This window comes from Bombus affinis, chromosome 3, assembly GCF_024516045.1.
Source record: "Bombus affinis isolate iyBomAffi1 chromosome 3, iyBomAffi1.2, whole genome shotgun sequence".
Taxonomy (NCBI): Eukaryota; Metazoa; Arthropoda; class Insecta; order Hymenoptera; family Apidae; genus Bombus; species Bombus affinis.
This window is the reverse complement of record NC_066346.1, coordinates 15,060,885-15,083,087: the sequence shown is the minus strand read 5'-3', so window position 1 is coordinate 15,083,087 and position 22,203 is coordinate 15,060,885. Positions and strand designations below refer to the sequence as shown.

Below are 22,203 nucleotides of genomic sequence, written 5' to 3'. Positions count from 1 at the left end.
GTACATATTAAAAAAAATAGCAGAAAAACGTAGACTAAGAAGGATATGGCAGACCCATAGAACACCGGAGGACAAACGCAAACTAAACAACGCAACTAGAAAACTATCCAAAACCATAAAAAACTACAATAATGACCGTTTTCACAAATATCTCGCCAGCCTGTCCCCCACAGCCGACTCTAACTACTCACTATGGAAAGCCTCCAGGAAACTCACGCGTCCCCCACAAATAATACCTCCAATCCGCCGTCCGCAGGGTGGATGGGCGCGTAGCCCTATAGAAAAAGCCAACCTATTTGCCAAACACTTGACTGAAGTATTTCAACCCCATTCCTCCATAGCTGCAGCGGACGTCACCGAATACCTGCACACTCCCTTCCAAATGTCCCCTCCTATTGAGCCCTTCACTTCTGCAGAGATTATACAAGCAATCAGTCGCCTAAACCCCAAGAAAGCAGCAGGTCACGACCTAATAGGAAATAAAGCAATCAAGGAACTTCCCATAAAATGGATTGCACTCGTCGCATCAATCTTTAACGCTATCCTCCGCCTTCAACACTTTCCCAAGGCTTGGAAAATCTCACTAATCACCCTCATCCCTAAACCCGGTAAACCAATATATGAAACCACCTCCTATCGCCCAATCAGTCTTTTACCTACCCTGTCTAAACTATTCGAGAGAATGCTCACGAATCGTCTCCTCCCACTCCTAGAAGAATTGAAAACACTCCCAGACCACCAATTCGGCTTCCGAAAACAACACTCAACAGTAGAGCAAATCCACCGCATAACCCACATGATCAGCCAAACCCTTGAAAAGAAAAAATACTGTTCAGCGGTATTCCTAGACATCCAACAGGCATTCGATAAAGTATGGCATGAAGGGCTACTCTACAAGATCAAAAAGATCCTACCCCATCCATACTACTCCATCTTAAAATCCTACCTAACCAACAGACAATTCATAGTTAAAAGCCTAGGCGCCTCTTCCGCAACATTCCCAATAGAATCCGGCATACACCAAGGTAGTGTCCTCGGACCCCTACTGTTCTCCATCTACACTGCCGACTTACCTATATCAAACGAGGTAACAATAGCAACATTTGCCGACGACACAGCACTATTAGCTACCCACGCAGACCCGGCAATTGCCTCATCCACTCTCCAGCGAAGTCTCGACTCCATGGAAAAGTGGTTCCAAAAATGGGGTTTTAAAATAAACGAAAAAAGATCCTCCCGTGTAACATTCACGCTCCGAAAACAAACCTGCCCCCAGGTCACCATTAACAACGCAATAATCCCAAGCAAGGACTCCGTAAGATACCTGGGCATGACCCTGGACAGGAGGCTAACTTGGAAAAAACATATCTCAGAAAAAACAAAGCAACTAAAGGAAAAACTAAGAAAATTCTATTGGCTCACGGGCCGACGCTCCAAACTAAACATACAGAACAAAATAACCCTCTACAAGGCCGTAATAAAACCTGTCTGGACCTACGGAATCCAACTATGGGGAACAGCAAGTAACTCCAACATTGAAATACTCCAACGCTTCCAATCGAAAACGCTAAGATCCCTATTAAATGCACCCTGGTATGTTACCAACGAAACAATCCACCGTGACCTCAAGATACCTACAGTCAAAGATAAAATACACAAGTCCAGAAGCAGATATAACACAAGAGTCAACAACCACCACATCCCATTAGTGACCCAACTACTGGACACGACGGACCAGATCCGCAGACTAAAAAGAAAATACCCTCTAGATTAAATCCTTAGTTTCTACTAGAACCAACAATATAAAACTATTATAATCCATGTCATTGTATCACGCCAAACTAAGTTACTGAAAATTCTCAACGAGAATTGATTGTAAATATTCTAATAAATAAAAAAAAAACATCTTCTCAATTGCGCTACCAAATACCTACGGACAAAATTGTTCTTATAAATTTATGAATATTATGTGTTTACGTATTTGAATGAAAAGTGTTTTTCTTCACTTCACTTCAATGTAACGAGACGTGTCTATCATGATTACACCGGTAAAAATTGAGACTAATTTGGAAATATATATATGGAAGCTAGAAGATGCTTATTGCAGACGTACACATAGCAAAAAACTAATGTACAATGTAAAGAGTATTTTTAAACATATGATTGATTAGGGGTAAAAATGCTGCTACTAAAAATATTGTGACTTATTTATACAATACATAATTAACTGTCCAAATACCGATGGTAATCAATAAGCATCTTATAATTCCTATTTACATTTATTTCAAAAGTTTCTTTCGTTTCATAAGGAAATAATAGATGCACGACACTTTTTGTTTTATATTATTTTATCGATTTATGTATGATCTATTTTGTAGTAATAGAACAAAACGAAAGAAACTTTTGAGACAGCCTAATGCATCTTGAAATTCATGAAAAACTTCAACAAAATATTCATGGAAAGTTTCTGTAAGCGTCCGAGTACTTTCGTGAGCCGTTATATGTATAATAATTCGTTACAATGTTAGTGATAGCTTGGAAAGTGAACTATTTTTATTATACATCTTTTTACTTTCCATATTACGCTCATAGATACTCTAAAACGCCGCGATACTAACTCTTATCTATCATGTTTACGAATGCCTATAATTTGTGAAACCGCTTCTGATTTTACGGAAATTTTGCAGTTGCTTGATGAATGAAACAGATTTGTTAAGAGAATCACATGTTATAGATACCTGAACTGTGATTTATTTAATATATCTTTTCTGATTTGTTATCCTGCAACATTTCCATGTTTTACGAAGAGGATGTTTAGCATGAAATCATGCTAATAAGAAGTTTTTCATGTTTTTCTTCAGGCTTAAAATATTTTTTAATGTTGTGAAAAAATTGGGTTGAAAATGAATAAAAGGGTGCAACAGGGTATTTAAACAAACTAATATCTCTTATATGAATAAGTCGAGTGATATGCTGTAAATTATTTTCACAAAAAGACACCCATTTTTATTATTGTTTTCTAAACAAAATTCAATATGATTTGTTATACCTGTAATAGGAAGTTTCTTTAACTAACATTTAGTTATCGATCCTATTTTTATTGAAGTTTAACAATACTGTTCAATATTAATAATTATTAATTTATAAGTGAAGGGTAATTCCAACGAAGAAAGATATCATTTGCAAACAAATAGTTTCAGATAAAATCAGCATTGGTACTGTAAATTTAAGATATTATAAATCTAATATGTATTGTATCGCAAAGCGGGATTCATGATGAAAAATTAAATATAAAAGTCCATGAAATTTCGCAAATTTAAACATCTCAGTTTGTACAGCTTTAATAAATGTGGACAAAAGTTTAGTCTATCTCTATATTTAAATAACGCATGATATTTAATTCTACAGTATAATTAAACAAAGATTCGAAGCTGAAAATTTCGAAATATAATTGAACAATATATCGTACAATAAATGTTATATGATGTTCTGTAAAGGAGAATTGCATTTTTATGAAGAGGATCAAAGATAAAAGAGATTTTTGTTGAACGATACGACCGTTTCGAAATTCCATTTTGATCTTGTGTATGTATAGTGTATCTCGTACAAAAGATATTACAACAAGCGTCCAGTCATAATGTGAAACATTAATCAAAATTTCTAATCTCGAGTGTTTCAAGCCCCAGAACTCATCTTAATAAATATAAGAAGGACAGATTAAATTCAATTTGATTTTTCTAATTTTCTCGTTAATAATTAAATATGAGCATCAATCAATCAATAGTTCATAATGCACGGTATAATGCGTGTATAACATTCATCTGATTTCAATTAACTTATGTTTAAGCAAAATAATTATTCGAACTAGTTTATCATTCACATTATTACACATTTTAATTGTATATATATCTAGTACAACATAGAAAGGATGTTTTAGGATTATGAGTATTCATTTAATTTTTAAGAAGAACAATAAGATTCAATACATGTACACAATAGTTAAAAATATGAAATCCAGTCGCTTTTACATTAAGTACCATTTCCTCGTAAATGAACATACAAAAGATAAATGTCAATAACTATAAATGCCTGTTTAATGTTTCTTTTTTGTTACGATTATATATGTAAAATTAGTTCTTGTAATGAATACTGCTTATAGGAATAAGGATTATTTTTCACTTGAAATAAGTTTGCTTTGATATTTTAAATGACTGAATAAAATGCGGACAAAATATTTTAACCATACACGTAAAGATTCAAGTACGTTACATACAATAACTATAAGAATATATTTTTAAAAACGTAAGAATTTGTACTTTAGATAGCAATGCGTTTAAAAGTTATTTTATGAATTCACTTTATTAATTACTGATTTAAAATCTCCAGCATTTTCAGTAAAATGTCCAGAAAGTAGAAGAAAAGTACAACAAAAGTAGAAAACAGTTAATTTTGTAATATAAATTTATAGTCTACCGAATTAATACTCATATTTCTAAAACAGGGTCTATACACTTTCAAAATTTCAATCAAATCATATGCATAGTATTTCTTTTATCTCATATTCTAATTTCACCACATTGAATTTTCTAAAGAAAGATGATCTATTTATTTTATATAACGCAAATCCTTTATTTTAGATATGCAAAGTCAAATATATTTTTGTCAATAAAGACACAAAAAATCTTAGATGTCTAAATGTCAGCTTTAAGAACAGTAGACTTGCCTGCCTTCAAACTTAAATGTCCTTTCCAGTAGTAAAACTTAAATAACATTAACAACGGCAGTAATATTTACACCTACAGATGGAGGATATTAGACTTCGATTAAAATACAAGTAGCTCAATAAATATGTGTCTAAGTACGATGGTTAAAGAATAACGATTCGTCATTCTTTATTCCAGCGCTTAATGCTATCCTTCTTTCAACAAATACAATCCTAGAACAATGCCGCTGAAGAGAAATGTTATACGTGAATTTATTTGCCTTTGCGGGACGAAGGTTTATTAAATTATTAAATGAAAATATTAAATGAAAATGAATATGTATAATTATGTGTATAAAAATTGATATATGTATGTATGTATAAAATATATATATGTATGTATATATATATATATATATATATATATATATATGTCGGGTTGGCGTTAAGATTAGAGTTAGGTTTAAGGGTGTGAAACGAATCCCTATTGGCGCTAGACGTGATCGTTATGCAATAGAGGAGATATTTACTAGTGCAAATATGACTATGATGGAATTGGACAAGTAATCGCGATAATTAGATACTCGAGAAGCAAATGACAATGATCCTAGGCTCAATAACGAATCCGCGGTCAACGGGATGACGAACTTTACCCTTCGTTAGCGTCTAAGTTACACTGTATGTTAGAGCAAGGGGCAATTATTACGTATACGAAAGACAGGTCGATTGCCGATGAGATCGCACTAGAGAGAGTGGCTCTCCGTCGCGGTGACGCTGTCGAAGAAATCTATGATGGGTGTGCCTAAGGGCACGATCATGAGAGTGCCAAGAGATCATCGGATTCGCGGAGAAAAGTCTTCGTTCGAAGGGTGAGGGAAATTGAAGTTGCTGTTAATTGGTCAATTTCCATGTTGGTGGTTAGAGAAAGATATTAGCTGTCCTTGGGAAAAGTTGCTAGCGGGAAGCGTCGTTCGTGGAAGGATAGATTTCTCTTATCTTCCCGTAGTGGGGGCACAGGCTATTTGTCTACTTGAAAGACTTTGTATAATTGAAACTTAATATTCGTAGCCGGTCCTCGCCCAGCTAAACATATACTGTGAAGATGCGTTGGCATCTGGCAATCACCTTACCCGAAGGACAAAGTCTGCGTGTGGCGAGCCACGGGGCAGAAACCATTGAAACGTTTACCGTCGTGCCCTGTCCCAAGTATTTCTTTTAAGAAGAGCTATAGAATTACTTCATGCCTTTGTTAGACAAAACGTTCATCCCTTTGACCGCGGCTACGTTCGGCGACTGATTGTCGCCTCGAGCCCGAGCTCACTATCATAAATCTCAAATAAATACAGTCGGATCGAATGACAACAGTTTCTTAATACGGCTATGGTGAAATCTAAATTTCAATACTAGGGGTCTTCCCAAAGTTCCAAAGGGAAGGTTCCGGTGTTCTTTCATCTCCGACATATATATATTATTATAATGACTTATTTTAATAATGACTTAATTTGTATAGTAAAAACAGCTAAAATCTCATGTAAGATTGTTGGGATGTTACGTGATATTTCTGTTGCATCATTGATTATCGTTATACTTTGAAAAATAATTAAGGAAGCGAACAATGCGTGGACGATTATGGCAGTTTTATTAATAAACGAACGTTTAATAGAGAATATGGATTTACTGGATAAATAAATGTTTCATTAAATGTAACTGTTACGTGCAGAATAATATGTTGTTACATGTATGAACTAAAGTTGATGTAATACTCATATTATATTTATGGTTTCAAAGAATTAATAAAATCTGCTGAGATTCAAACGTATGCTCTCCCTTTTATTCTATGAGAATTAAACATTTGGAAGATTTTATGAAAATGCACTAAACAATCAGAAGCATCTGTTTCTCCTTTTCTTTTTCTTTTTTTTTTTTTTTTTTTTTTTTTAACATGTTGATTGCCACGCGATTTTTATACTTATTTTGACTTGGATAGATAGATTAAAGCGTACCATACCAAGACATTTTATTCTTGCAAAATATTCTAGTCTATTTGCGTACCTAAACACCTAAACACTCAACGTGTTGAAGAATTTCTGTGCAAAACAATTCCATCGCTTTGTCACGCTTAACGGCTCAATCATCGAAACATGTATCATAACGCACGAATTATGATAAAAAAGAAACTGTCTTTCGAATAAAAGCAATCCGTTTGCCAGGTGCGCTTAAGGATGTACAGGACGTCGACGGAGCAAGTGTACGAAATACAGCCGCTGGAGGGTAACAGTTCCGCTCAACGTTACACTCAACAGCCGAAACAACGATTCTCTGAAATGCCTACTCCGTCGGTTTCGCCGACGTCTTCTCTCCGAAAGCGCGTCTCGGAACTGCCAAGAGCCGCGAGTGCATCCGTTTCCGGTGCTGCGGGCATTGTCTGCTCTAATACGGATCTGATATCGATCCTAAGCTCGTTAGCGTCTTCCGCGACGGAAATCAACCGATGCGGCGAGGAAGCGCCGAGTTCGCGGGACGATAGCAAATCAAACTGGCCCGGAAAAACGACCGAACAGAAAGGAAGTCGATCGAAGAGCTTCCGTTCCAACAGCTTCGACGTGTCGACATTGCACGGAGCTAAAAGTAAGCTTAGCGGATCCTCGAAAGCCGCTATTTCGACCTTTATGGCTCCGTCGAATTGGTTCACGAAGAGACACCAACCGATGTCGAAAAAGCCGGAAGATTTGGTAACGGCCAGTTTAAGTCTCAAGTTCGATAAATCGAAGGTAGTGAAGGCCGTGAAGGAAACGTTGGGTAAAAAGTCCCCTAATAGCGAGGTCAAACACAAAGTCGTATTGGACAACACTAGTGGAACCAAAGTGGACGCTCAGCTAAGTTGTATTTCTCGTTACGATATCGTTTCTTGTTTAAGAGCCATCGTAGGTGAAAGGAGGAATGCAAGAACGCACATAATACGCAAAAATCTATGGCAGATTCAAAGTACAGTACTCGTTGTGATATTCGGTAAAGATAATAAGTTCTTCTATGGAGATTTCATTTTTCAAATTATTCTCGTACAAGTACATATTTGCATAAATAAATAACACACGGTCTCTGCGTAAATACCCAGGCCAGTTATAAATATTTCAGTTTGCCAACGATATCTCAACATGTGGGACACTCACATGCGTGCTACTTCGTGAGCGATGATAAAGGCGCTGGTCAAGCCTTCGTCTCGATTTAACGCGCACGATCTCGAAGGACCTCCTATATCTAATCGCGTCAACCATACAGCAACATCGTGATTTACGTCCTTCGAGGACAGCATCTTTCTGTTCCATTTGTTCACGTTCTCGAGAGATCGTCTGGCATCGCCACGGCGGACCTACGACAATTTATTAATATTTTCTTAATAAAAGCTAGCAAATATTACGAATATATTATATTTATTATTACATCATGCATTATATACTATATATAAATATTCGTCAATGATAATAAATATATGTGCAAGTAATCGTGTTGTTGATTGTAATCAAATGTAACTTGTAACGCTATTAGTATTTTAATCTTCCTGAAAAATGTTGAAATGTTGATTCAACAGCAGAGAAGAATAGCAGAAAAAGAAAAGTAAAAGGAATCGCAAGTGTCGTATATCAATGATATTATCATAGGTCTATAACATTAAATTAAGATTCTTAAGAGATGAAAAAGGTTTAATAGTCGATTATACAGATATTTCGGATACACGATAAATGCGAGGTTTGTCAATGATCCGTGAAAATTGTTTGTTTGGAAATTTGTTTCCAAGGGATCGTTCACGGTTGTCCAATTTAACAAAATGGAACTCGTTGCATTTTATCGATCTAGAACGTCATGCGCAGATATTTTGACCTATATAATTTATATACCATACACTGTACAGATAAGTAGAAAATAAAATAATTGACACTCGCATATGCGTATCTCAGATAGTTACTACTTTAGTTAAATGATTTAATTTAATGGAAATCGCTTACCATAACGTCTCGTTTTTCCGCGTATAAAATCATTCGTACGATCACTAGAATCATGTTGGATTCGAGCGATGGGTCCATGTAAATTGCACTGACCTAGGATTAAAATACGTACGAAAATGTAACAGGCGTTAAAACAGTATTACAGCCTTACAAATAAATTATTATTCAAAACTCTCGTAAATACATCGTATCTTATATAATTTTCCTAAAAAATTAATTTTATTCGTTATATTTATCTTAGGAAATGTACGTTATTAATCTCAACAGCATTGGAAAACCAATTACCGAATGGCTGAAATTAATCGATTACAAAATTCCATTACGGATAAATTATTCGCTGAACTTTTTAAAAGATACGTGCAAGCTTTGAACAGTGTAAACAGAAAATACAGAGCTTCCATCCGAATATACGATCGAGATGTTTGAAAGCAAGTAGCGTACCTTGAAAATACAGAGATACGCATAACTCTGCCCTATGTTTCCCGGTTGCTTGCGTACATATGTAGGAGAAGGTATTCTATATCTAAGTATAATAACAGAATTTCGTTTGGTATTACTTACGATGTTTAAAAGAGCCAAGATATATTGCTGTACTCGAATTCCATGAAAATCTACCACGGAGTAATCAGCAGCTATTCCAAGCTCTAGCCATCGTGGCGGCGAATCCTTAGCAGCTGGTCTTTTCTCTATGAAATGACTTATCTTAGAAATCGACTTATCTTCCACGAAATTAGAAAGTCTACTCGACTCGACTTGATAGCTTAAACGCATGATTATTAAAAGCATAAATTAATATCTACGAGCAAGTATTCGTGGAATAATTATTATGATATAAATAATTATTTCAAAAGTACAATTTCAAAAATATCAATTCGGTATCACCGTGAATTTCATCCTGCAAATTTCTTTAAAATTCTTGACAAATTTTGGTAAACGTATTCCTCCAGCAAATTTTTCTATTTTTCTATTTTTTTACATTAAATTAGGCAAGATAGATAAAGATTCGTGCAATGGACAATATACATATGTGTAATAGACAGGGAATAATAAAATAAATTAAAAACAGCGAAATATAGATGAACGTGTAGAAGATCAAGCGAGAGTGGAACGCAATAGGGAGAATAATTGTAAACCGAGTTCCTTTTAAGGCTGAAGATAAGCTATTCTTATATTACATGCTGTTATTATTACTTTTGTACACGATAGATTGGAATATCAGTACAATTTCTTTCTTTCAGTAATATTCGATGATTCGTTAATTTATTAACCGCTATATTGTACGTGGTAAGTAGAAAAGCAACGATTGTACAAGAATGGCATTTGGAAAAATATTTGACTTACTTGATAATCTGTTCCTTTGCCATTTAGGACCAGAGAAGTATCCAATTTCCTCGGGATTTGTTATTTTATATAGGTTGGGGTTGATAATCAATCTCGGATCCACTCGGATTGGTTATCACACCTTTTATTTTCTCTCTTATACAAAACACCAAATCACACAGCAAACGTCTAAACTCTCCCAATGCGTCTTAGCAATTAAGGCGTGGTCGACTCCTATGGCAAAAGAGCGTCGTTAGGAGTCGTACCAACATAACCCTAGTAACCTTTTAGTAACTAGCGGTCATACCAACTGAGCATTTCTCAACAGGATTTACGTCGATCGATAATTCTTCCACTATTGTATCGTTGTATTCTGTGGAGACATCGTCTTTTTCATCGTACAGAATCAATTTCTCAGCTTCTGGGTATTCCACGTCGAAGACGTCACCGGAAAGATTATAAAATCCCTGAACATCGTGGCTTAAGGAATCGCGTTTGCTTCGTTTCGACTTTTTCTTAATTTCTTCAACTTCAAATTTATTCGATTTCCCTGTAACCGAATTTTCAACGTTTTATCACGTTTGCCTGTCTTATCTTCGCTATTCTCGTTACGGATAAAATGAAAAAATAGTTGCAAAATTTCTGAACTTGTAAATACGACCAGACTGGAACGTATCAACGACATATACGGTGTCACAAAATTGTGACAAGTCAATATTCCAGTTGTTAGTTTGTTGAATTTACGCCACCGCTGATTAAACGTATCACGCTTTAATAGAAAATTCAATTTCCCAGCGGGGAAAATGGAATTTTGCGCTAATTAAAGTATTGCGCATTTGTACAAAATTCCATTGTTTTCTGTTGCCCGCGAAAATGCAATTTTACGACGGACATTTCAGACAAATTTCCATCAGACGGCTTTCCATCCGTAAAAAAGAATGCTATCTATAAAAGTATGATACAGTGCACTTACTTGATTGCAATGATATCTCAACGATTATTAACAGATACCAAGATGTCTCGACAGTTGCAAAAATCTTTTATAAATAAATTACACGTGGCTCGCGAATCTGTTTCAACGTTGCTGGAAACTTTTTGCGTATATGATATACGAAGCATTTCGAAATGATCATTGCAGCACTGTAGCGAGACACGCCTAACTTGATCGTATCGATGAAATTTCAAACGGATTTGGAAGTGTGCGTAGAAGTTATATTTATCAGGGACACGTACTTTCCAAAAATCATCAAACTATTCGAACAGTCAATTATTATTTAGTATGTTAATAAGCCACGATGTAATACTCTTAAAGAGTTAGAAAGAATAAATTTTCGGAAAATGGAACAATTTGACTTTCAAATGGCTCGTACGTGATGTAATCATCTGTTTGATGAACTTTTAATTGCTATCGTAGATAGGATCGTAAAATACTACGAATGTTACAGACATCGTCGTGATTTTCCTATAAAGTAACACACGACGCGTAGTCCGTTTGATGTTCGATTTGCTTGGCTCTTGTAATCCAATTTCAATAAAATTGTACAAAATGCACGTGATACGAAAGAAAATATAAAATATACAAAATACTCTTTACTTCTCTTTTTTTTTTCTTTTCAATCATATCCTCAAAAATATGAATTTGCATCAAAATCTACAGTCTATTTAGAATATTAGAAAGAATATTCAGACAGACGATGTATATAAAGGAGATACAAATTACGACGATGAGAGAACTCGCAAGATATTTGTATCTGTGAAATTGCAACTGTTGCGTCGATAAATATCTACGCCGATTAAATTTTTGATACACTTCGGATTCTCATCAGAAAACCAGTAATAACATATTTCTATTTCGTAATATATTTCTGATATACAGAGGATGCTCTCAAAAATATATACACCCACTTTAATTAAATGGTATCGTGAAATTGCTGCATCGTATTATTACAATTTTTATACAAATCTTCCTTTCCTTCAATTTTGTGTACATTTCGGATGTATTCCTTTCTTTTAATCCTATTAATGGATCGATAGATTTAATTTTATAAAATTGATTTTTTGAATATTTATACATTCCATATCTTTTTAAGCACCACGTCACATGATTCTTTCGGTAGAAATAACTGCGTAAAATTACATTTTCTCTGTACCTGGGAGCTTTTGCGCGGTGAATTTTATACGATCGAAGCCCCTTTTTCGAGTGGCGTGGGTGCTTCGGCATGGGAAAGTGCCTCTCCATTATCGTTTTAGCTGGCTGTTTCCATTTGTATAAAATCGTCGTTATTATCGTCTTTATCACAACGAAACCATCCCATTACATCAGTGTATTTAAGGTTTCCCCACAGTTACCCCATCATTCGAGCAATCCACGTGCTTTACATAATTCTCAATATCACGTTTCCATTTTCTAACATCTGTGACTGTAGCTTTTCCAACGTCACGTACTCTTGATGAATTCTATCGCCGATTCTTACACCACCTCCCACGTTTTTAATTAAATTGTATTTTCTTTCTGTACGACTGGAACGTTGTTAGTTTCATACCAAATTCTTATTTATCGGAATTCTATTCTATTCTATTCGAACAGAGAAAAGAATGTGTAGATTTTTTAAAAAGAAACTGTTTTTTCGAGCTATCGCGGGGAGACGCGGTCGTTAGAATACGCGTCAACGGGAGTCGTAAATTCCCGTTACGATTAGAATGATCGACACCACGAATAGTTCGATCCCCGTATTTCGATTAAGATAATAGGGGTGATTCAGGTATGATAACACTGTGGCTCACAGAGTTAAAATATATATTTCCAACACTTAGTATACACGATTGAATAGATATAAACACTTAATAACTTATCACGCTGCAATAATATAGATATGAAAGTAACACGGTATGAGACTTAATGTTAGAAGTTAGATCTTTGACTGTGGTAGGAAATTCTGAGAGATATAGAAACGGTGAGAGTTATAGGGAATGCAGGAACTCTAGTCACCGTGAGAGACGATGGAAAACTCTGAAGCTTATTCTAATGTAAATACGGAGGAAAGCTTGGTATGGGTGTGCCCTTTGAACGAAGAACGCGGATTCGTTGCTTACATTTTTAGTTAGTAAAGTGAGGGCAACAATCCGCGATGTCGATTGGTTGGGACCAATGTTAGGAAGGAAGAGAGGAGGAAGAAACCTCCTACCAACTTGGGTCCTAGGCGACATTGTTTACAGGGAAACTCAGATTTTTCGTTAGGTATATCTCCGCTTTCTTCGTAATTCTGAAGAGCACGTAATAAACCCAAGGACCTTTCTAAAAACCGGCCGAAAACTCTTCTGGAATTAGAAAGTCTTTTCTGGCAAACAGATGTGCTTAGACCATGTGTGCGAACAATGCAGCTAGAATTGCAACTTTATAGTGGGTCCTTGGGCCTCTGGAGTGTTAGAAGGACGGCAGATAGACCGTTGGTTGGCAAGCCGCGCGGGATGGCGTGCAGATGTGTTGCGCGACAGAACAGAAACTTATCCGTCACTGAGAAATGTTAGGTTCGACTGATAAAACGTACAGACACCAGAGTATTCGTGGGAGCAGTCGAACATCAACGATTCTACGATCTCGGCATATTCCACCTCAAACGCGATTCCGTAAAATTCAAACTAATCGTCCAGCGAGCTGTTCCATGTTTTCCAAACTGAACAGATCGTGAGCATCGGCCAGCGATATGGGAAATGAAGATAATTTCCAATTGTTCGTAACATCTGACGATCATTCGACTTAAAACATAGTTCTCGCGGTCGCGGCAAACAAGTTACGCAGGCAATTTGTCAGCTGTCGAACGAGAGAGCTGGCTGGTTGTACTGCGTTGAAGCAGAGCGATTCGAAGAACGGCAGAGACGCGAAAGGGAAGCGTTCACCGAGAATACGTCCGTTTCGTCTTTCTCGTTAGACGGTGGAAATGAATTGGCGATTTCACCATGAATACTACAAAGGAAGTTAACGCTGTAACTGGCGCGAGTTTCGCGTGAAACGTAGCCTTTGACGAGGTGAAAGCCGGTTTGTTTGCGCGTCTCGCCGAACAAATCCGATAACTAAAATTGTCTGACGAAATTGTTTTACACGAGCCGTGTTCTCGGTAACGCTAGCGGCTATTTAATCAAAATTGTCGGCCGCGTTTCTCGTTGGCCGTTCGATCAACCAACGTGTAATTAAAATGATAATCTTAATAGATCCTCATGGACATAGATAGCGAGGCTGGCAGTTGGCGAAGCGAGCTAAGCAAATAGCGAATTATATCGCGTGTTATAACTGGATCGTGGAAGTTTGCGCATATTTTTACACTGATAAATTAACCCTGCTGCTGATCCTCTAATATTTCTCGTTCGATCTCATCTATTACAAATAACAGATACGTAAGACAACATAGGAAAATATATAAGTAAATAGTATCGCGAATAATTACGAATAATTGCATTCATTTTCGTTAAAGGTAAATTATATTGTATTTACGTGCCAAGGATAGAACTGAAATTGCCGCTGATATTGATTTATTCTTGTTAAATTTCAATGTCAGAATAAAAAAGTTTAGCAGTTAGCGGTTGCGACCTCTTTGAAAAGCGTGTACCTAAAAGTGTGTCGCGAACAGTAAGCGATGGCGAGTATACTCGTCGAACACGGAATACGGGTGGCTGTTATAATATAGAATTAAGTTGTTACGAAACGACTGTTTTATTTTTCAATTTAGTACTGACGGGGCTCGTCGTAACGTAAAATACTGCCATCTCTTCGTGACGAGTATACTCGTGGAAAACAGCCAATTGGTTAAACCAGGACCAGATCACGATACCGTTTAAAGATGAAATTTGTAGAATGGTTAGAGTTAGAGAATATCGGAACTTTGTATTATTATAACGTTTACCATCGCTGCGCTCTCGATATTAACCCTTAACTGCTGCTCTGGGACTCCCAGACGATATAAACATCCGCGTAACTTCGCTCTCGAGTGTCACGACCGGCATACTTCAAATCCGATGGACCGATGATGGAGATAGAGATGTGGCGGCCTTGGCGACAATGTATATCGCCGAAGTGCCTAATGAGTCATCTGTATCCTAACGGTCCTTCCACCGAATGTCCTAGAAGTGTGACAACGGTCACGTACGCCTACAGGGTAGTGGGGATATTGAGGGATGACAAACAAAGAAGAAACAGATGTTACCGAAAGTCAAATTGTAAGAGTTTCAGTCTTGGAAAGTCACGGCTGGAGCTCAGAACAAAATCGCAGTCAGTGTAAATTCAGAAATAAATTCTCTCGTTTTTTTTGTTATCTTAATTTTTTCTTTTCGTTCGAGCCTCCTGCTTTTTATTTTACGTGACACGAGCAACGCGTGATGTCAAGTGTCTTGGTAATTTTCAATTAAGTCGCCCCTTATGACTATAACTTATAACTTCTGATCTTTGTTCCGTATAGGAGTAATTGAGAACGTACAACTTTCCTTTCGCTTTGTTTCGTCTTGTCCATTATGGATGAAAATGCGATTATAGTTACGAAACGAATCATTCTTCGTTGATCGCGATACAATGGAAATGTTTACAGCGAACGTTCCCGAGTGCTTCGAATAAAGAAAGAACGATGCAATACGATACTCTTTGACTTATAAATAACTTTCCTTTGAGACCAATCGGTGGATCAATTTTCTGGCTCCGCAGACGCAATGTTACACGTAATCCTAGGAATCGTGAAGTTTTCAGTCTTTTCTAATATTATTTTTCAACTTGAAATTCAATCTATTGGACGTAGGAATATTTTTACTGTAAACTATTAGAAAAATGTCCATCGTATAATCGACGAGCATCGCGAGAGTAATATCCAGGCTTTAAATTCTAAAGGCTCGTTACCGTACAACTGTAGTAGGCAACGTCGTTGCTCTAAACACGTACGTAATTTTGTTCACATTGTATAACCGATAACTATTTTCTTTTTATTATTTCTTTTTATTCGAATGTCCCTCAGCTTTCGCTTTACCACCGTACATCATCCCTACGTCATGCACCGATACTATTTTTCTTTTACACTGTGACACTTACTTGTCTGCTTGACCATGCGATCCTGATCATCATGCAAATGGTCCAAGACTGTTGTCGTAATACTCTACGGAATAACTAAAATTGTTGTATCGTTCTAACACGTTATAGATTTTATTAAAGAGGAACGTTTACTCGATAGAAGACTCAGATTCATGAAATAAGACACCGGTTTTCCCTGACGCCACTTTACGATATAAATAATTAAACTTTTTCTCCCTCGTATATGGAAAGCTTAAAATACTTTTCCTGTATTATCTATGCCAAATCTCCTGTCAATTTCGTTACTAAAATAAATGTTACAGTTATCAGCAATAATCGCTTGCACTCGACTATACGTTTCTTTAATTAAAAATTTATCAAAGCGAAGTCTTCGATTCTTTAAATTCTGCAAAATTTGATAAAAACGCGCAATGACTCGAAACTTCCGACGAGTAATGTACGCGAAAGACTCTGTATACTCGTTAGGTCGTTCCTCAAACGAGAAACAGATCGAACTGTTCGCGTTCGAGTCAAACGTAAAGGGAAAAGATTAAATTTCCTAACTTTCCGTCGATAGGATCTTCATCGACGTTTATGACGGTTGACTTCTCTTAATTAGCGAAGCTTCAAGCTTTCGATATTTCCAAGTTTCAATAATTCTCATTCTCCGTTCGCCTTTCAATGACCGTTATTAGCGTGAGCGTGTGTCAATAATCAAAGCGAACGATGCTCTTTTGAACCTTCCTTTCCTCTTCCATTCGTCTTCCTTTTCAGAACGGAATAATGGCTAGATCTACTTTACTCGTTGCGCTGATTTAACGAGTGCGTGTTTATTCTCTCTTTATTCTTCGTCTGCTTCTGCCCTCGCGTCTGTTGAACATCGATTCGATTGCTGAACTCGACTGTGTGATTCTCCTATCAGGAACGACATTTGCGTCGGAATATACATGTTACGGTCGTTCTTTAAAATTCTTCTAAATTAAAAGTTCCTTAAAACTCTCCTAGCTGCAAAGTTCTTCTCCTGAAAGAGTCGCGGTAAACGTGGATATCTGACGTTACGCGTTCGTTAACGAGCATCTCTTATGTCAAATATTACAAAGCAACGACTTACCCAAAATATAGAAATATCTTCCGAAATAGCGGACTCATCGTTAGATTATTAGATCGCGGATGTTCGTGCATTTGTGGGAATTTTAAAAATGCAAAAGTCCATGAAACGTTTAGGAAACGTAGAGGATGAAATAAATCTCTATCCGTTTCGGTTTATTCAGTCGTATTCGTGAAAGTAGCAAACTGCACGAACATACGTATATTATTATTATTATATCTTGTTTTTGCGAAAAGCATTTCTCTTGCAAGCATTTGCCTTTTATATTTCTTACTTTTGGCGTTCCGCGTACTTATAGGAAATTGCAGCTTAATCGTTGCAATAAAACTTATCGCTTTCTATTTTCCGTTTCTGCACATCTTCGTAAATTTATCGTATTAGCGACGTGAAGTATAACGGACGATTGATCGTAAATTGAAATCACAAATTCCCCATCGACCATTTCACAACAGACTGCCGCAGTTGCATGTTTTATAGGGGTGAATAGCCGCAGAGAAATCGATTCCAGTTCTACAAGGGACAAGTGTTATTGCTTTCATTTGAGCGCTCTGCCTAAGTATATTGTTCGTGGATTTACTGCAACAATGTTTGGGATTCTAAATTGCAACCTCCCAAGAGAAAACTTCGAAATGCTCTAAATATCGTATCGGCTACTTTCACGTAATGATATATTTGTTTTTTGACAAATAAATAAAGAAAAGAAAAGAAGAGTAAAATACACATCGAGAGTATTTTACCTGGAATACGTATTCAAGGATTATTTGCAGATTTTTCAGACCAAAGATACTTTTGTAAAGTGTATAATCATTTATCTGGAAAGTATTAAAAGTACTTCGTTTCTAGTAGGATTATATAATATCAATATCGTATTTAGGAAGTTGTGAAATTGCGAACTTATTAATAGGAAACACCATATAGATACAGAGAATGAAATTACTGATCGATACGGAGGATATTAATTCATTTAATATCTTGGCGATAGCAGATGATCGCTTTGCAATTAATCAGTACTCTGCAATTTATAATTGGATATAATGCAGTTAATTATTTAAATCAATTGTTACGTGTGTAAAGATTGATAGCAGGTATTTATAACTTTTCTGCGATTTTCACATTAAGCATGATGAAGCAGTTGAATGATTAATTGATTCTCTTTAACATAGCCATGAGGGAGACGAATTTTTTTAAAAAGAAATATTCTCTTACCAACTACCGTCGGCAAAATACCGAGCGTAGGATTAAACTGTTAGTTGTGAAAACTATTAATATTAAATTAACGTTCGTTGGGACGATATTCGTTGGAATTATATTTTCAAAGTCTCATCTTTATGTATACTACCTGAAGTATAATATATCTGCAAATAGTGAAATATAAAATAGTGAAATGACGATGTTACAGTAAAAATTGTTTTATCGTACAAAATTGAATATCTTTGTGTATTTGCTACGATATAATTATTAAAAAGAAGAAGAAACTTTCGATCATGAGAAAGATGGAATATAATGAAATATATTCAGACATTGAATAAAAATTTTTATTTTCATTTCGGAGGATGGAACGAACACGAAATATGCAGCAAATTTTGCGAATATTTCAAAATGAAGGAACTGCGCAAATATAAATATTTGCAAGTTAATTGCACTTAATATGGAACACCTGACTTTAAAAGCTTCCCAAAAACAGAAACATGCTTTTCTTTTCAATTGCTTTCGAGAAATTAATAAGTCCTTTCTGTGTCGCTTTATAAATTCTTTTAACATCGATATTACGTTTTTTCCTAATATTAAATTCTAACAATTTCTTACAATTTTTCAGCTGAAAGTTGTATTAAAATAATTTTGGCAACTGCTGAAAATTGTTGAAATTGTTGCACCAAGAGCGTAATTTCTGGGAAGAAAGGGTCGATGAGAACTCAAATCCTTCCGGGACTGCTTTGCTCGCTCTATTAAACAAACATGTTTAATGATAAATCATGCAAAAAGTAATATTTTTTACGTTCATTATTTAACACAACTCTCAGAAAAATTTTATAGGCTGTCAAACGTAACAATCAACTGCATTCGATCAACGCATGCTTTCATTTTTAAGGAAATATTTCATTTATTATTTGCGTTATTACTTTAATAAACGTTTGCTATACCGTTAACGTTCATATCTATAAACCAACGTTTACTTACAGCTTTACCCTTACATAACGTCAATCTTCGAAAGAATTACGGATTTTTATTATACAATATATTAATCTTAGTTATTATAACGTTAAGTTATTAGCAAAATTACAAGATTGAAGTTACCAGAAGAAAAAAAGCGAGGTGTTCGTTTCCTCTTTTACAAATATAGAAGAGGAAGGTTGCTTAAGAATGATTAAAACGTAAAATGAAATTCTAATTAAATAAACGCCGTATTACCATTTTTCTACTATAGTTTCGAGTAAATTCCGCGCACTAATCGTATTTCTCTACGGCACAATAATAACATTCTGTTAATCAGTCTTTGAAATGTCACCGCAAATGTTCCATGTGCAACGTGACGTGTATTCCGTGATAATTTTCTTAAACTATATGAAGTTAATGTAAATTCGAGCTATCGCGGGGAGACGCGGTCGTTAGAATACGCGTCAACGAGAGTCGTAAATTCCCGTTACGATTAGAATAATCGACACCACGAATAGTTCGATCCCCGTATTTCGGTTAGGATAATCGGGGTGGTTGATGCGGTATAACACTGAGAGTCACAGAATTATAATAATATATATTTCCAACAATTAGTCTACACGATTGAAAAGATATAAACAATTAACAACTTTATCGCACGCAGATAATATAGATGTATACAATATAGAGCAAGGCTCTTACAATTGAGCTTAGTCTCTTGGTGGACGTAGCACGATATTATACTTAATAAAATAAGCGAATGTTTGGCTATGTCGCGGATCGACTTGAATTGGCGTTCAGAATTTGACTCAAAGTGTAACGTTCGACGCGTCACAAGGAACTGATCGACTTTTGATGATTTCTTTGTCTCATCTTTAAGACGACCCCCACTATACTTAGGTCACGCCACCGTTCGCGCCTATGATCACGTATGTCTGTTCTTGCGTGGAAAACGTAACGGACCAAATTCGACGTTTCGAGAACTCGCTGCTTGGCGACAGCTATGCGCTCGTCGATACATTGTATATGATCCGGCGGTCAGATAAGACGATCTGACTGAGACATTGTAGGGCCGCGAGTGACGGTTAGAAAATACAGCCTGTGTTAAGCCTCGTGGCGTAACATTAACGTTTATAACATTCTATAAAGTAATAAGCAAACTAAATGAATAGCCTTCATCACGCTGTATATCCTGTTTGCATATTTAATATTAATATCAAAGCTTCCATGCAAAAAGATGTTGTATTTTGCAAGCGTATTTTATTACCGAGTGCATAATAATTCATTAACAATCCCCACGATTTATCGTCACAGTACGAAAGTACGTTCAATAATTTACATTCTGTTTTTAAACAGCCTGTTGTAGCTATACTTTGTTTTCACGTATTTCAAGTAAACATATCATCGATAAATACACCAGTACAAACGCTATTATATCGATGCAAACGTTGAAACATTTTCATCATGGTGAAATGTATTTGGTACATCAATTTTAGCGAATTCAATTAATGTATGACGAATGTTAAGCATTTACTTTGATTCGTTGAGTTTTAAGAATGAAATTAATTAAAATTTCCTTCAATCAAGGTAGATGTAATTTTAACAGAAAATTCCATTAAATTTCTATAAGTATTTCTGTAGTATCGGAAAAAGGATAGGATTAGGATGATTTAGATTTGTAAAATTCTCCTAATACTATTTATTAAGATAAATAAAAATAACAGAGATTAAATGGACAGAGAACGATAAATGTTCAAATTGAACTAAAACACAAAAGTCTTATTCCGTTCAAATCATTCTCGCAACTCTATAACTAACAACTCGATCTCTCTACAACGCTAGCAACTCTACAACTCTCGTCTTCGGCATCTGCACTCGCACGCTCTCGCTTCTCAACTCATACTGCACGCCTTTTGAATTCGTTCTCGCTGGCGTCTCAACTAACACTACCCTTAGCGTCTCTTTGTTTTTTCTCGTCCCATCGAACACGTGTCCCGAAACCCCGTGGCCAGAGTCACGCAGGCTCTTTCCACAAAACTGTCCACTTGAAAGGACCGACGACACATTGATGTACTCGACGGCGCCACGGCTCTCGCCACTTTGTATACGGTTCGGCCGATATCTTGGGCCTTTTGCCCACGATACTACATTTCTAATGGTTACTCTTATCCCTATAGATAAAAATTAAAAAGCAAACTATCCTATAAAAATTAACAGATAAGATTATTTTTTCCTGTTAATTTCTATGCCATAATTGCCTCTTCGATTCCCTATTTCTCTACGATTTATTCGTCTCGTACACAATTTTAACGTAATATTTGTAACAACAGACAGAGATACTTAGTTAGATTTAACACGATTCTTTTTTTTCGCTTTTGTTAACAAATTATTCGCAGACCGCAGCTCCTCCTTCGATAAATTTTAATTCTCATTACGTGTACGTACATAAAACGTAGCGAGTACGAAACAATCACAGAATAACGTGATCTTCGATGAGATGCGATGTTTTAATAAGTTCTGATAATAGATGCATCATTAAATATGTAATTGGAAATGGTTGTTAATCGCGAGCATTAAATAATAATGTAATTTGAAAATAAATTAAATTCGATATATTTATACCGAATATATTAAAGACGTTTTAACATCGACATATTCAACATTTACTACTATTTTCCAGGCACAATATCTTCTTGTCGTTACGTATTTGAAACCTCCATAATATCTGAATTTATTTTAGCGGACACAGCAGTATGTAAAAGTTACATTAATAAAAAAAAAAAAAAAAACAACAAATCGCGATTATCTTCGTTAACTTACAAGATACGTATTATTAAATATCCAAAGAACAATTCTAAACAATTTTGCA

The 22,203-nt window shown here is 35.8% G+C and overlaps 1 protein-coding gene and 2 long non-coding RNA genes across 6 annotated transcripts in view; all 3 read right to left on the bottom strand.

Moving 5' to 3' along the window:
• LOC126914801 (A disintegrin and metalloproteinase with thrombospondin motifs 3-like) overlaps positions 1–22,203 on the bottom strand; it is a 62,875-nt gene that overhangs the window by 3,791 nt on the left and 36,881 nt on the right. The window lies entirely within an intron of this gene.
• LOC126914845 (uncharacterized) lies at positions 7,952–10,279 on the bottom strand. 3 transcript variants are annotated; one of them, XR_007709861.1, is made up of 4 exons: positions 10,048–10,279; positions 9,268–9,392; positions 8,707–8,799; positions 7,952–8,072 (listed from the first exon to the last, which is right to left on the bottom strand). It is a non-coding gene; the product is annotated as an uncharacterized LOC126914845 (long non-coding RNA). The 3 variants fall into 3 exon arrangements; XR_007709859.1 differs by lacking the exon at positions 7,952–8,072 and adding an exon at positions 8,120–8,553; XR_007709860.1 differs by lacking the exon at positions 8,707–8,799 and having other exon boundaries at positions 7,963–8,072; positions 10,048–10,277.
• On the bottom strand, positions 11,869–14,181 carry LOC126914937 (uncharacterized). Its single transcript, XR_007709957.1, has 2 exons — positions 13,575–14,181; positions 11,869–12,596 (listed from the first exon to the last, which is right to left on the bottom strand). It is a non-coding gene; the product is annotated as an uncharacterized LOC126914937 (long non-coding RNA).